The sequence below is a fragment of the Vicugna pacos genome, chromosome 2 (assembly GCF_048564905.1).
Source record: "Vicugna pacos chromosome 2, VicPac4, whole genome shotgun sequence".
Classification (NCBI taxonomy): domain Eukaryota; kingdom Metazoa; phylum Chordata; class Mammalia; order Artiodactyla; family Camelidae; genus Vicugna; species Vicugna pacos.
This window is the reverse complement of record NC_132988.1, coordinates 69942198-69956854: the sequence shown is the minus strand read 5'-3', so window position 1 is coordinate 69956854 and position 14657 is coordinate 69942198. Positions and strand designations below refer to the sequence as shown.

At 35.4% G+C, this 14657-nt stretch overlaps 1 protein-coding gene across 13 annotated transcripts in view; it reads left to right on the top strand.

Moving 5' to 3' along the window:
- ADAMTS3 (ADAM metallopeptidase with thrombospondin type 1 motif 3) overlaps nucleotides 1–14657 on the top strand; it is a 486980-nt gene that overhangs the window by 221247 nt on the left and 251076 nt on the right. The window lies entirely within an intron of this gene.

The window sequence follows — 14657 nt, the reverse complement described above, 5'->3', positions numbered from 1 at the left end:
TCTACCCAAGCAATAAAATTATAAGCAAGAATAAACAAATGGGACCTAATTAAACTTATAAGCTTCTGCACAGTAAAGGAAATCATAAGTAAAACAAAACGACAACCTATGGAATGGGAGAAAATTTTTGCAAGTGATGAAACTGACAAAGGCTTGATCTCCAGAATATATAAGCAGTTCATACGACATAATAAGAAAAAAACAAACAACCCAATCCAAAAATGGGCAAAAAGGGGAATTCTCCAAGGAAGAAATACAAATGACCAATAGGCACATGAAAAAATGCTCAATGTCACTAATTATCAGAGAAATACAAATCAAAACTATGATGAGGTATCACCTCACACCAGCCAGAATGGCCATCATTCAAAAGTCTACAATTGACTAATGCTGGAGAGGCCATGGAGAAAAGGGAACTCTCCTACACTGCTGGTGGGAATGCAGTTTGATGCAGCCACTGTGGAAAACAGTATGGAGATTACTCAAAAGACTAGGAATAGACTTACCATATGACCCAGGAATCCTGCTCCTGGGCATATATCCAGAAGGAAGCCTACTTCAAAAAGACACCTGCACCCCAATGTTCATAGCAGCACTATTTACAGTAGCCGAGACATGGAAACAGCCTAAATGTCCATTGACAGATGAGTGGATAAAGAAGAAGTGGTATATTTATACAGTGGAATACTATTCAGCCATAAAAACTGACAACACAACGCCATTTGCAGCAACATGGATGTCCCTGGAGAATGTCATTCTAAGTGAAGTAAGCCAGAAAGAGAAAGAAAAATACCATATGAGATTGCTCATATGTGGAATCTAAAAAACAAAACAAAACAAAACATAAATACAAAACAGAAACAGACTCCTAGACATAGAATACAAACTTGTGGTTGCCAAGGGGGCAGGGGGTGGGAAGGGACAGACTGGGATTTCAAAATTTGTAGATACTGACAGGCATATGCAGAATAGGTAAACAAGATTATACTGTATAGCACAGGGAAATATATACAAGATCTTGTGGTAGCTCATAGTGAAAAAAAAGTGACAATGAATAAATGTATGTTCATGTATAACTGAAAAATTGTGCTCTACACTGGAATTTGATACAACATTGTAAAATGAATATAACTCAATAAAAAATGTTATATAAAATAAAATAAAATAATTAGAAAACCTCAAAAGACCCACAAGCAGAGAAGTAATTAAAAATTGTTTTTTTTTAAAGTTCCTGTCCTGTTGGTTTTACAGGTGAATTCTTATAAACTTTCAAAAAACCTATGAACAGAAGGGAAATTTTCTAAATTAGCTAATCTAAACCTACCAACAAAATCTTGCAAAGTGTAAAAAACTGCTGTTGATTCACAATTATGACAATGTAAACATTCTATAGGAAATAGCAAATTTAATGCAACATGATTTTAACATAATAACATAGCATGATTGAATAAGAACTATACCAGAAAGTGAAAATGTTTTAGGGTTGGAAAATTTATCAAGCAGTGCATAGCAACCATAGGCCAAGGAAGAAAATCTACATAAATCTTTGTTGATCCTTAGGGTTGGGGAAAGGGCAAAAAATGACTTTTATTATCTTACATGTTACTCCTCCGAGAATGGTGAACCAATTGAGATGTAGACAAAGGACTCAAGCAGATGGATATTAAAATATGGTGATCATTCAGTATCTACTGGGGATTGATTTCAGGACCCCCCTGTGGATGCCAAAATCTTCTGATGCACAAGTCCCTTATATAAATGTGTAATATTTGCATATAACCTACACACATTCTCCCCTATATTTTAAAAAATCTCTAGATTACTTATAACACCTAATACAATGTAAATGTTATGTAAATATTTGTAAATACAATATAAATGCTATGTAAATAATTGCTGGTGTGAGGCAAATTCAAGTTTTGATTCTTGGAACTTTCTGGAATTAAAAAAATTTTTTTTGATCTGCAGTTGGTTGAATCTGCAAATGCAGAACTTGAGGGAGTGCCACTTGTATCAGCTTTACCATTGTATAAGCTATAACCATTTAAAAATATAATGAAAATAAAAGATCTCATTCACAATGGCAACAAAATTATAAACTAGCCATAGATAAATTTAAGAACTAATGATCACTAGTAATAAGAAAAGTTATGAAAATTCACTGAAGGGCCTAGAAAATACCTAAATGGAAAGGTATATCATATGCAGGGAAGGAAGAGAGGATTTAATTTTATAAAGATACAGTTCTCCAAAAAGTAAGTTACAACTCTAATTCCAGTGTGATTCTTCACCTTTCCCTTTGGTTGCCCTCCTTTTCTTACTTCTTTCTTTCTCTCTTACTCTTTTTTGTTTGATTGCTTGCTTCTTTTTACAATATGTGAATAACTAATTTTTAGCAATAATTAATAATAATAATAATAGAACCCTGAGGATTATTTTAAGATATTATAATGCTATAATAATTAAAACAAAATTGCTAGATTTTATGTGTGTATATACATGAAAATATACTGTTATTGTGTTATATATATGATGTTACATTGTCATTATGTTACTATGATCTATAAGTACTCTTTTGGGTTCCTATACCCAATTCCATAGTGTGTGGAGGCTTTCCCATGTCAACAAGCAATCCTCAGATGAGAATTCAACTCAGTTCTACCCAGAGATAGTATCAGATTATACAGGTAAAGGGCTCATTCCCACAAGACTGCTTCTACTTCAGACACCAGTTGCAAGCCAAGGTTGTTAACTGCTTCTGACTGACCAGACTCAGACTGAAGGTTCTAACGATGCCCTCGAAAGCAGAATGCCAATCACAAGTCCAGATTGTTAACTGTACTTCTGACCACCTGGTTATAAATCAGAGGTTCCCGTGACCCCCTTCTTGGATTTGAATACTCAGCTAGAATGGTTCACAGAACTCAGGAAACCTGTTGACTTACTAGATTACCAATTTATTATAAAAGATATTAAAGAATACAAATCAACAGGCAGATGGAGAAATTCACAGGGCAAGGTCTCAAACAAAAGGGCTTCCATTTTCATGGAGCTTGGGGTCTAACACTATAGCACATGGAAGTGTTTTGATTCCCTAACTTCCCTCCAAACCCCTTCCTTTGTGGTTTTATGGAGACCTCATTACTTAAGCATGATTGATTATATCACTGGCCAATATGATTGATTGGCCAATCAATCTAGCCCCTCTCCCCTCTTTAGAAATCAGAACCCAACTCTCTGTTCATGTTTGATTCTCTGGCCACCATCCCCTTCCTTAGGTGCTTTCCAAAAGTCACCTCCATTAACATAAACCCTGTTGTGGGGGAAAGGGGCTTGTTAAGAATAATACAACACGTGTTTCACCTTAGTGGCTCTGAAGCACTTTCAGGAACTAAGGGTAAGAGACCAAATACAATAACGAAAGATGTTCCATTGCTCAGGAAATTCCAAGGGATTTGAGAGCCGTGAGTCAGGAACTGTGGATGAAGGCTGAATATATATGAGAAATTATTTTGATCATGCAAGTGATCAAATATATATATATATATATCTTGTAAATCACAATATTGCAAATATAAATAATCTGGATATTTAATTTCAATTATGGTGGCATTGCAATATCTCAGGATATATAAATATGATGTTAATATGATACTATGGGTGTGTGTACAGATACATATATACATACTATGCTACATATATAAATATATGAAAGAAACAATATAACACAAATATGGCACAGTAAAATGGATAAATGAATTGAATTTAAAGTCAAGTCAACTTCATTTCGAGATTCTTCCTCACCTGAAGATGAGAGTTAGAATGGAAACAATTAATGACTGACAGGGTAGTGGGTAGGGTTACCAACTAGTCCAAAAAAGACTGGGAAAAAGTGAGTTTGTTTTAGATAAAATCTTAAAGTTCTCACAGTTTTTCTGAGAACTTTATTTACTGAAATAAATAGATGCTGGGAACCCAGATATCTTTGTCAAAACCAATTTAAGAAGCCTCTGGTTTGCATGTTTATAAGGTTTTTGTTTTACTTTGTTTTGTTTTCCCCAGGCTTACTGAATGTAAAGGAGTTATATCCTCAGAGCATTTGTTACAGTATCAATGTGGAATGTTTTACTTACATTAATGCGATAGCTTTTCAGAAAACTTCCTAAGATGGCTCATTATTCATGCATGACTTTTTTTGGAATACTGGGTTTTCTCTGGTTAAAGTAAGATTTCAGTTTTGAAGTCACTGACTTATGGGAAAATATTTGGCAGTAGATGCATATGTGATGCAACAAATTAAATGTATGATGTTTTTAAAGAACAAACTATGGTACTTGACGAAGAGGAGCTTAGAGTCTGTTACCAAATTGGGCCTAGATGGAATATTCTATGAAAAGCATTTTTATGAAGTGTTAAGTGGACTTTTCATGTTTAAATGTTGATTATCTGCCAGTGATATTTTCAGCTTGTCATTGCTTATAGGAAATGGAGTTTTGTGTATGTACTTCTTAGCTTCATATACACAACATTATAACACAAACTTAAGCAGAGAGTCTCTTGGTAGTCTGTGTAACAATAGCTTACAGTGAAAGTCATTTAACTCCCTGTTATGGAGGTTCTTTTCTTCCTGAAAAATAACTGTTTTGTACCTGGGTTTCTGATCTAGAGTTGACTCTTTCCACCAACTGGAATTTTGTGTCCTTCCCTCTGCCACAACAGGATGAAGAGGCTGCAGACTAAAATGCACCAGGGCTAAGTAACGAGACATTTCTCTCAGAATAAAAACAGTAGACTACTGGCATTTTTAAAGTCAATAAGAAGGAGAAAACCACTGGGATTCTAGAGAAATTAGTTGGTAATGATTTTAAAGGTAGCTGTGAATATTTCCAATTGCAAAGCATTACATCTTTCAGCAAAGAGACTCTTGATAGAGAAAAACAACTGGTCACTTTGAACAAGGAACAGAATCAGCTTGATCACACAAATAATCAGCCAAACTTGAAAAATTCAGGGAAGTAAATCCAGTCCAATTAAATGTATGGCAGCAATCTCTTAGCCACTCCAAAGATTCTAACCAATTCCTTAGTGCAAAGCAAGTTCAGTTTATATCAGAGTTATACTATATACCTTATATTTGTTTATACTTACATAACCATGAGGTAAAATACATCTGAACTTCCCCGTTCTGTCCATGGTAGGCATTTGATTTTTCTCAACAATTTTCCCCCCTAAATTTTGTATGTAGAGTCCCAACTTTGAGAACTCTCCTAAGCACTGTTATCAATATGGGGGGACACCACTTCTTTATTATAATCTCATGCCTAGAATGGACAAATTTTATTTTAGCAGGTATGATTTTTGCAACAACCAAGGTATTCAAGCCGTGTTACTTTATTTTATTTAAATTTAGTTAAAACATCTTTAAATCCTCAGACATCTGAGCTGGCAAGAAATTCAATCTCAGTTACTTGGGTCTCTCACTTCTGGAATGTTACAGCCACCAGCGCAGGTCACCTTTGAGATGCCCTGTGTCCCAGACTCTGTGGCTTGGTGAGAAGCACAGGTGCTTGGGTTTTAGCTTCCCGGGGCCCTGTGACAGCCCTGCCCTTCCAAGACCTTGCTGTCTCTGTGGACCCTGATTCTCCAGGCCTTCTGGGAACCTAGAAATCTCAACATCTCTTTGTCTCTTTTACCAATCAAGAGAAGTCACCCACTTCTCTTCCTTTAAGCCTTGGAGGAACAAAAGCCCGAAAGAAAAGCTGTATGTGGGACATTTCTTTCTCTTTTTAGCCTTTCCTTGAAGCAAAGGGACATAGAAGTTGGTGTGTGAGGGGAGTGGGAGGGTGTATAGTAAAAAGAATAGTGACAGAACACAGCAAAACAATACGTGCGTGCTGCTTCATACGTAGTTAACATCTGTTGTAGAATGCTCTTGTAGTGAAGCTTGTCTCTAGCTGCATATTAGAAATGAGAACACTTCATCTATTCTCATAGAGGATGAAAAAACAGCGTTTTCTAGTGTGATCAAAGAGTTTGATAGGATATTTATTTTTCCAGGAATAGATTTAATGAGACCCTATTATATGTCTGTAAGAGAAAAACAGGCATTATGAATCTAAGAAACATTCTATGTGAGCTTGAAACATATGCTGAATATCAGAATTACTTAAGACTTACTCTTACGAGTAATTCATCTAAGTCCCTCAAACTACAGTACCTAGAAGATGCCTTGAAGTTGGGCTTTCAGTAAGAGCATCAACTAAGTCCTTCAACTTCCTTTTCCTAAAGATGAATAATCTCAGACAGTTCCTTGAATTCTAATACTTATTTTGGGTATAAAATGCTAATGAAGAGCAAATTGTAAGCACATCTCTATCCTCGGTGCATGGGCAGTTCAGATGTGTAGCATCTCAAAAAAAATGTCTGTCCTGAGTTCCTGTGGGCACCAGACATTCCTGAGTGGGACTGTAGACTGTGGACTGTGATTTATTTTTTTTAAATTGATAATTATCCTTTCTGAAACTAGTTTTATTTAATGTGATCACTGTGTAAGAAAACACAGGACTTTTTAGTAAAGGGACATTTAATTTTCTAATCAAAGCCACGGAGATGCTTTCCTGGGCTTATTTCTACCCAGTTCTGAATTATATGTTGATTGTGTATAATGGATGTTTAGTAAGGAATAGGGGACAAAATTAGATGCTATTCTAAATAGCTCATGCCTGGTTTTAATGTCATGTGGCTTCTATTTTCTGTAATTATCTATGAATAGTATGTCCTAGGGTCTGGCAACTCAGTGTTTTCTGAAGATCAGCCATGTCACCATTACCCGGGAACTTGTTAGAACTGCCCCAGCCCAGACGTACTGAACCAGAATTTGCATTTATTAAGTACATAAAAGTTTTAAGCAGCATGTTTCTTGACACAATTTAGACTGAATTATTTGTAAAACTTTGGAAAAATATGGATGCCAAATTTCTATAGTAGATCTACTGAGTCAAAATCACTGGAGTTGCATGCAACATGCATTTTTTAAAAACCTCACGGGTCAACTTCTTATGTGCATCTAACATTTTCCCTAATAGTGGGATGAAAACTACATAGTAAATGGAGATGTTTTCAGCGTGAATTGTCATAAGCAAGTATTTAGTTCAAATGGTGAAATTTTTTTTTAACTAAGGCAACTAATCTGAGGCTTAACTGAAGTTTATAGATTTGCATTACTTTTATGGTACAAATAACTTGAATTTTTATAAAAATAAATTGGAGAATAAATATTTCTGATATTTTTCCCTAATATGTACAAAGCATTAAATATTATTAGAATATTTGATTATGTGTTTTTACATTGATGGCAAAAGTTCTTTCTGAAATGTTCATGTCTCTTTGCAGTGGAATGGCATAGGACTTCTACAGTAATTCTATAATTTCACATTTGAACTGTCTCTACTAAGCATTTATTATTGGAATTTGCCAAAATAGTGGTAGCTTCTGGGTTATTGCTTTGTTTAGTGTGACAGTAACAGAATAAAGACCCTAGATGTAAATCTTAGTGGGCTTTTTTTACCCTAAAATAAGTGAACTTTTGTAATATTGGTAACTAATTAAAACAGCAACAATTTCTAACTTGATAACATCTGATTTATCATCTGGCTAAGAATCTATTCAGATAAAAACTTAAACCTGCCAAAGGAGAGTTCAGTTTTTGTTTTATTTTGTTTTGTGTTTTTCTTTCTAAAAAGCCAGATTCTAATACTTTGAGGTAGAACTGATTTTTGATTTCATAACAAATTTTTCATCTTCTTTGATGGGTCGTTGTCTTCTGCCCATTTTCTCTGTGCAAATTATTCCTAATTCTAGTCTGGACCATTCATTGCTACTTTAATTAATGCATATGACACCCTGAGAACTAAAGAATTGATCTTATTGAAAAGTTTTATGAGGTAAAATTGGGGACGACTTTTGACAACTCAGTGGAATGCAAACTTTGTTTTTTCCCTTAAAAAAGACAAAACCCTTATAAACATTTTGTGAAAACTGCCAATCAATGGATAAATAATATGAGGGTTCATAAAATTAATAATAAAATATAAACCCTCTCTGTTACTTTGAACTGCAATGATGTGCAAAATATATTGTGCCTCACTATATAGCAGAACTGTAGTTTTCTGTGTAATCATTGGATTGAATACCCAGAAGACATCTAACTCTCTTTCTCTGATTTCAGGCAGCAGGGAAATTGTGGAGTATCTAATCTCAAAAATCTACAGTAAATTTTATTACAGAAATTGCTTTGTTAACTAATGATAACAATCCTTACTTAAGTGAAAAGATTCTCTCAAATGTAATTTTAATATAGTTTTTCCCCCATATAGACCCTTTTCATCATGTTTTGACTCTAGTGTAAATTCAGAACACTTAACTAAATTTCTGACTTGAAGGTAATCTACACTCTCCTCCTGTAAGAGAATCCAGTTTGTGAGCTGCTAATTTGCTAGATCTCCCTCTTCCTCAGTAAATCTTATTGAATCCTATTGAAAATGATGAATCTTATTCTAACATTTTAAAATCGTAGTTAATTCACAGTCTTTTGTACCATGAGGTACCTCCCAAATGTTTTGTAGCATTGAATTGACAGTTATTAAAAAAAAAAAACACACAGTTCTGAAGTTAACAATTTGATATCACTTCAAAATACAAGCGTTGGTATAATTAGTAGGGATCAGTTAACTATTTAACTCAATTTATCATATATTTATTGAATAGTCTGCTACGTGGAAAGTACTATGCCACATCTCTGGTTTTGAACCCTTGCCTTTCCATGAGAATACATTGACTATATTCAATAGTCCTAAATACTGATCTGTGTTATCTCGAGTTCCACTATGTTAGCGTTCCTTGAGCTACCAAGAGGAAAATCATGGCATAAATGCAAAATAGTCTGATGATAATTGTAAAGCAACTATTAGGTTATGCCATTGCCATATTGTGATTTATAGGGAACATATATGTGCTCTTCTTATATATTTGGTCTTCATCCACAGTTCTTGGCTCATAGCTCCCAAAACCCTTGGAATTTCCTGAGCAATAGGAGCAATGGGATAATATTTGGTCCCTTGTCCTCAATTCCCTGGAGGTTGATCCAATCACCAATGGCCAAGGATTTAATCAGTCGTGCCTATGTATTTAAGCTTCCATAAAACCCCAAAAGGACAGGGTTTGGAGAAATTTTGAGTTGGCGAACACGTGGAGACTGGGGAAAGTGGTGGGTATGATATGGTCTTGAAAGCTCCATGCTCTTTGCCCAGGCTTTGCCCTAGGTATCTTTCCATTTGGCTGTTGACCCATAACCTTTAATATCCTTTTATAATAAATTGGTAATCTAGTGAGTAAACAGAGTTTCCTCAGTTCTGTGATCCATTCTAGGAAAGTATTCAAACCTAAGAAGTTGATGGGAACCTCTGATTTGTAGCAAGTTGGTCAGAAGTACAGGTAATAACCTGGACTTGTCATTGGCATCCTGAGTTGGAAGGGTTCATGGGAACCTTCAGTTTGTAGCTCTTTGGTTAGAAGCACAGGTAACAACCTGGGGTTGTGATTGGTGTCTGAAGTGGAGGGCAGTGTTATAGGTCTGAGTCTTTTGAATCTGATGCTATCCCTGGGGCGATAGTGTCAGAATTGAGATGAATTCTTGGACACCCTGCTGGTGTCCTAGAATGTCTTGTTGGTGTAGGAAAGGCTACACACACACTGGAATTGGGCCCAGGAACCCTTTTGGAGTCATATCAAGGAACATTTGGAAGAATTTTAAATTTTAATTACTCCCTTATTTCTGTTTAAATCCCAGGAAGACTCAGATTTTCTATTATCATTCAGAATTTCCAAGCAAAAATTTTCAAAGACTTGAGGAAAAAGAGAAAGATTATAAAAACAATAGAAGGCAGACAACATTGTCTGTTTATGTTAGTTGAGTATAAAGTTAAATATATTAATTGTTAAGCCAAACTTTTCAAGGAAAGGAGGGAGGTAATTTATGGTGCTAATCAAAGATAAGGATGCAATGAATTTCCTTAAATCAAGGGAAGAAAAAAGGAAAATCAAGGAAAATGAGAATTCTTCCTCAATTTTTCCTTGTCCCATAGTGGAATTATTCTTCCAAAAACAAACGATTGAATATAAAACCCTAAAGTCCAAATTTACCCTTCTAAGATACTGGTTTTCCTCTGAAGGAAAGGACTGTGGGAGCAACACTGCCTCAACTACTAGCCAGAGCATGAACTCAAAGACCTAGTAAGGCTTTTCCATTTCTAATTTCTCGATCCTTGTATTCATGAATTTTCCTGTTTAAATTTTTTTCTTTCAGTAGGACTTCCAAAAACTCTTGTGGAAAAGGTCCAAGATGGAAATTGCTTATTCATTGATAGGAGGGGAAAAGAAAACTTATTCATTTCACTGCATTAAGTAGAGAGAGTAAATATTCACTCCCTCATTTATTTAACAAATATTCTTTTGAGTGCCTGCTATGTGCCAGGCTCTCTTCTATGAGTATGAAATGGTAGCATCCAAATTTCTAATCAACCTAATGCCTTGGGTAAAGAAATAATGATATTAAGAGTAGCGTATACACAGCATGCTTGATTTTATGATCTGCAGATGAAAAATCAGTATTACATAAAGCAGGGGAGGGTTCTATGTGAGAGGAAGATTCTTGTCCTCAATGAGCAACGAAGTAATTCTATATGTGCTGCTATCATCCCCATTTCCTCATTCTGCAAGTCTTATAGCTGTGTTCTTTGAGGCTGCAGGAGGTGGAGAACAGGGAGAGGACAGCCAGTTGGTCTGGCTTTCATGGTTCTATAGTGGTGAGTCCCGTGTTTCTACTCTCACATTTCCCTGTGTTAGTTCTAGGTGTCGAGGATCCTAGGAGCTGGAGTAAAGCTTATCACCAGTTAGGAAAAAAAGGGCAAGATTTTCTCTGGATGTGCTTAGGGTGTAGTAGTTAAAGTACTCTGCAACTTCCATAGGATGGAAATTGTGGTAGAAACTTGTAATTGAAATTGAATAAAGCAGAGGTCAATGCCATCAAGGAGCTTGCAGTTTAGAGTGGGAGGTGGATATAAATCTAGTCAATTATGATGCAGTAAAGTTCTGTACTTACACTTGGAAAAAAGTTGAGTAGAAAATTTCTCAGATTTATTTGACCATAGGAAAAAAATAAAAAATTATAATCTATTTAATCAACGTAGATGAAAGTTCATTCAATATATTAAAGTGTGGGAAAGTACTTCATTAAAATTAAAAACATTTGCCCTGTGAAAGTCAAGGTCAGAAGAATGACAAGACAAGACAAGCCACAGACTGGGAGGAAATATTTACAAAACTTTTTTTTTTTTTTTGCAAAAAATAAAGGACTGCTATCTAAAATATACAAAGAACTCTTAAACAAAACAAGAAAAAAAGCCTAGTTAAAAAACAGGCCAAACTTTTAACAGACACCTCACCAAAGAAAATATACAGATGGCAAATAAACATATGAAAAGATGCTCCCCATCATGTGCCATCAGGGAAATGCAAATTAAAACAATGAGATACCACTGCACACCTACTAGAGAATGTTTGAAATCTGGAACAGAGATACACCAAATGCTGGTTAAGATGTGAAAAAACAGGAACTCTCATTTATTGATGGTGAGAATGCAAAACAGTACAGCCGCTTTAGAAGATAATGACTAAAACTAAAATTACTGTTAACATATGATCCAGTAATCATGCTCCTTGGTATTTACCCAAAGGGGTTGAAAATGTACATCCTCACAAAAAACCTATTATAAATGTTTTCTAATAGTGTTATTAATAATTCACAGAACTTGGAAGCAACCAAGATGTCCTTCAGTAGTTGAATAAACTATAGTAGTTCATTCAGACAATGGTATATTATTCAGTGCTAAAGAGAAATGAGCTATCCAGCCATAAAAGACATGGAGGAAAAGTAAATGCATATTGCTAAGTGAAAGAAGCCAGTCTGAAAAAGTTACATACTGCATGATCTCAACTGGATGACATTCTGGAAAAGGCAAAATTATGGAGACAGTGAAAACATCAGTGGTTGCCTGGGATTGAGGGGTGGGAAGGGATAAAAAGATGGCACATAGAAGATTTTTAGGGCAATGAAACTACTCTGTATGATAGTATAATGATGGAGACATGTCCATTATACATTTGTCCAAACCCATACAATGTACAAAAACAAACTATGGACTTTGGGTAATAATGATATGTCAACGTGGGGTCATCAATTGTAACAAATGTACCACTCTTTTGTTACATTTTGGGGGATGTTGATAATAGGGCAGGCTATTGATGTTTGAGAGTAGGGAGTATACGGGAAATCTCATTATTTCCCTCTTTTTTTTTTAAACATTTTTTATTGAGTTACAGTCATTTTACAATGTTGTATCAAATTCCAGTGTAGAGCACAATTTTTCAGTTATACATGAACATACATTTATTCATTGTCACTTTTTTTTCACTATGAGCTACCACAAGATCTTGTATATATTTCCCTGTGCTATACAGTATAATCTTGTTTATCTATTCTGCATATGCCTGTCAGTATCTACAAATTTTGAAATCCCAGTCTGTCCCTTCCCACCCCCTGCCCCCTTGGCAACCACAAGTTTGTATTCTATGTCTAGGAGTCTGTTTCTGTTTTGTATTTATGTTTTGTTTTGTTTTGTTTTTTAGATTCCACATATGAGCGATCTCATATGGTATTTTTCTTTCTCTTTCTGGCTTACTTCACTTAGAATGACATTCTCCAGGGACGTCCATGTTGCTGCAAATGGCGTTGTGTTGTCGTTTCTATGGCTGAATAGTATTCCATTGTATAAATATACCACTTCTTCTTTATCCACTCATCTGTTGATGGACATTTAGGCTGTTTCCATGTCTCGGCTATTGTAAATAGTGCTGCTATGAACATTGGGGTGCAGGTGTCTTTTTGAAGTAGGCTTCCTTCTGGATATATGCCCAGGAGCAGGATTCCTGGGTCATATGGTAAGTCTATTCCTAGTCTTTTGAGTAATCTCCATACTGTTTTCCACAGTGGCTGCATCAAACTGCATTCCCACCAGCAGTGTAGGAGAGTTCCCTTTTCTCCATGGCCTCTCCAGCATTAGTCAATTGTGGACTTTTGAATGATGGCCATTCTGACTGGTGTGAGGTTATTTCCCTCTTAATTCTGCTCTGAACCTTTAACTGCTCTAAATAATGTTCTTAAATGTGCGGAAAAGGTAAACAGCAGAAACAACAACAAACGTAGAAATGAATTATGTGCTGTTAGAAAGACAAAAATTTTATTTTTATGTCCAATGCACAATAAATATTAGGTATCAGAATGTCAAGTTATGACAAGATAGACAACATTGATCTGTCAGCATCAAACAGAAAATACACACATACACACAGAACTCTCAGCTTATTTAACTGCTGCCAATACAAGAAAGCACAGACTAAAATATCCATACATCAACTGTTCTCATGAAACTTAAGTTAAAGAGGATGATTTTGTAATTAGGGAGACTACATACATGTGGTTAGTTTAGAAATTTTTTCTCTTCTTACAACATATTTTTGAGGAAAACAAATATTGGTACAGTATTTTATGGAGCACCTATTAGCATCTCGTACAATTTGCTGTTCTTTGCCTTAAGGGACAGGAAGAGGAAGGGTCTTACAAACTGAAAAATCACTATGAGCAAGTGTGTAGACATGAGATGTGGGAAACAACACTGCAGCTGGAGGCAAAGAAACAAGCAGAGAAGGGCAGAGATTTGATGCTAGGCAGGCAGGGGTCAGTTCGTGGAAGGAACTCAATGACTTCTCTGGTGAAATTAAAAGTTCATAATGTTTAAGTTTATATTTTCCTACTTTTCTTAGATTTGCCATATTTCATCATCAGTGAGCCATCTATACATATGCCAAACAGATTCATGTATTAAAAAAATCTTCATTTAAACCCTTGCTATGGTCTAGACAAAGTGCTAGACAGTTTACATCCAAGATTATGTTAATTTTCATGAACATTTTGCAAAAGCAGTATTAGTAAGCCAATTTTAGAGTTGAGAAGACTGAGGTGGAATCTGTATGTGAATCCTACCTCTCTCAAAGTTCATTCTACTTTAGCAATTGGTCATTGTAATGGCAATTCCCCAAGTGTGTTCCTCGGAGGATAAAGCGTGAGAAAAAAGCATTCTGTGCTCACATTAGTGTAGGCCAAAGCACTACATCTCTCTCTTGAAGACTCATAATGCACTTAGGATTATAAAGTCTGTGAAGTTTTGAAATAAATAAATCCATTTCATTCTGTTCAAATGAGCGGTTCACAAACTTCAGTTGACTGTCAGAGACTCCTTCTTCTTCTTCTTTTTTTTTTTGGTAAAACATCTAACATTCCACATCACACTTTGGGAAACTTTGTCTTGGAGTACATTGGGAGAACCTTATTAATAAGAACTCAACTTATTTAGAATCCAAGAATATAAACCTTATTATATACTCTCAAGTTAATGTTTTCAGAATGAGGGTCATGAACTCAGTGGGTTGTGAAATCAATGAAGTGTATATCCTAAGGATTTGGGAAAACAAAACAAAATAAA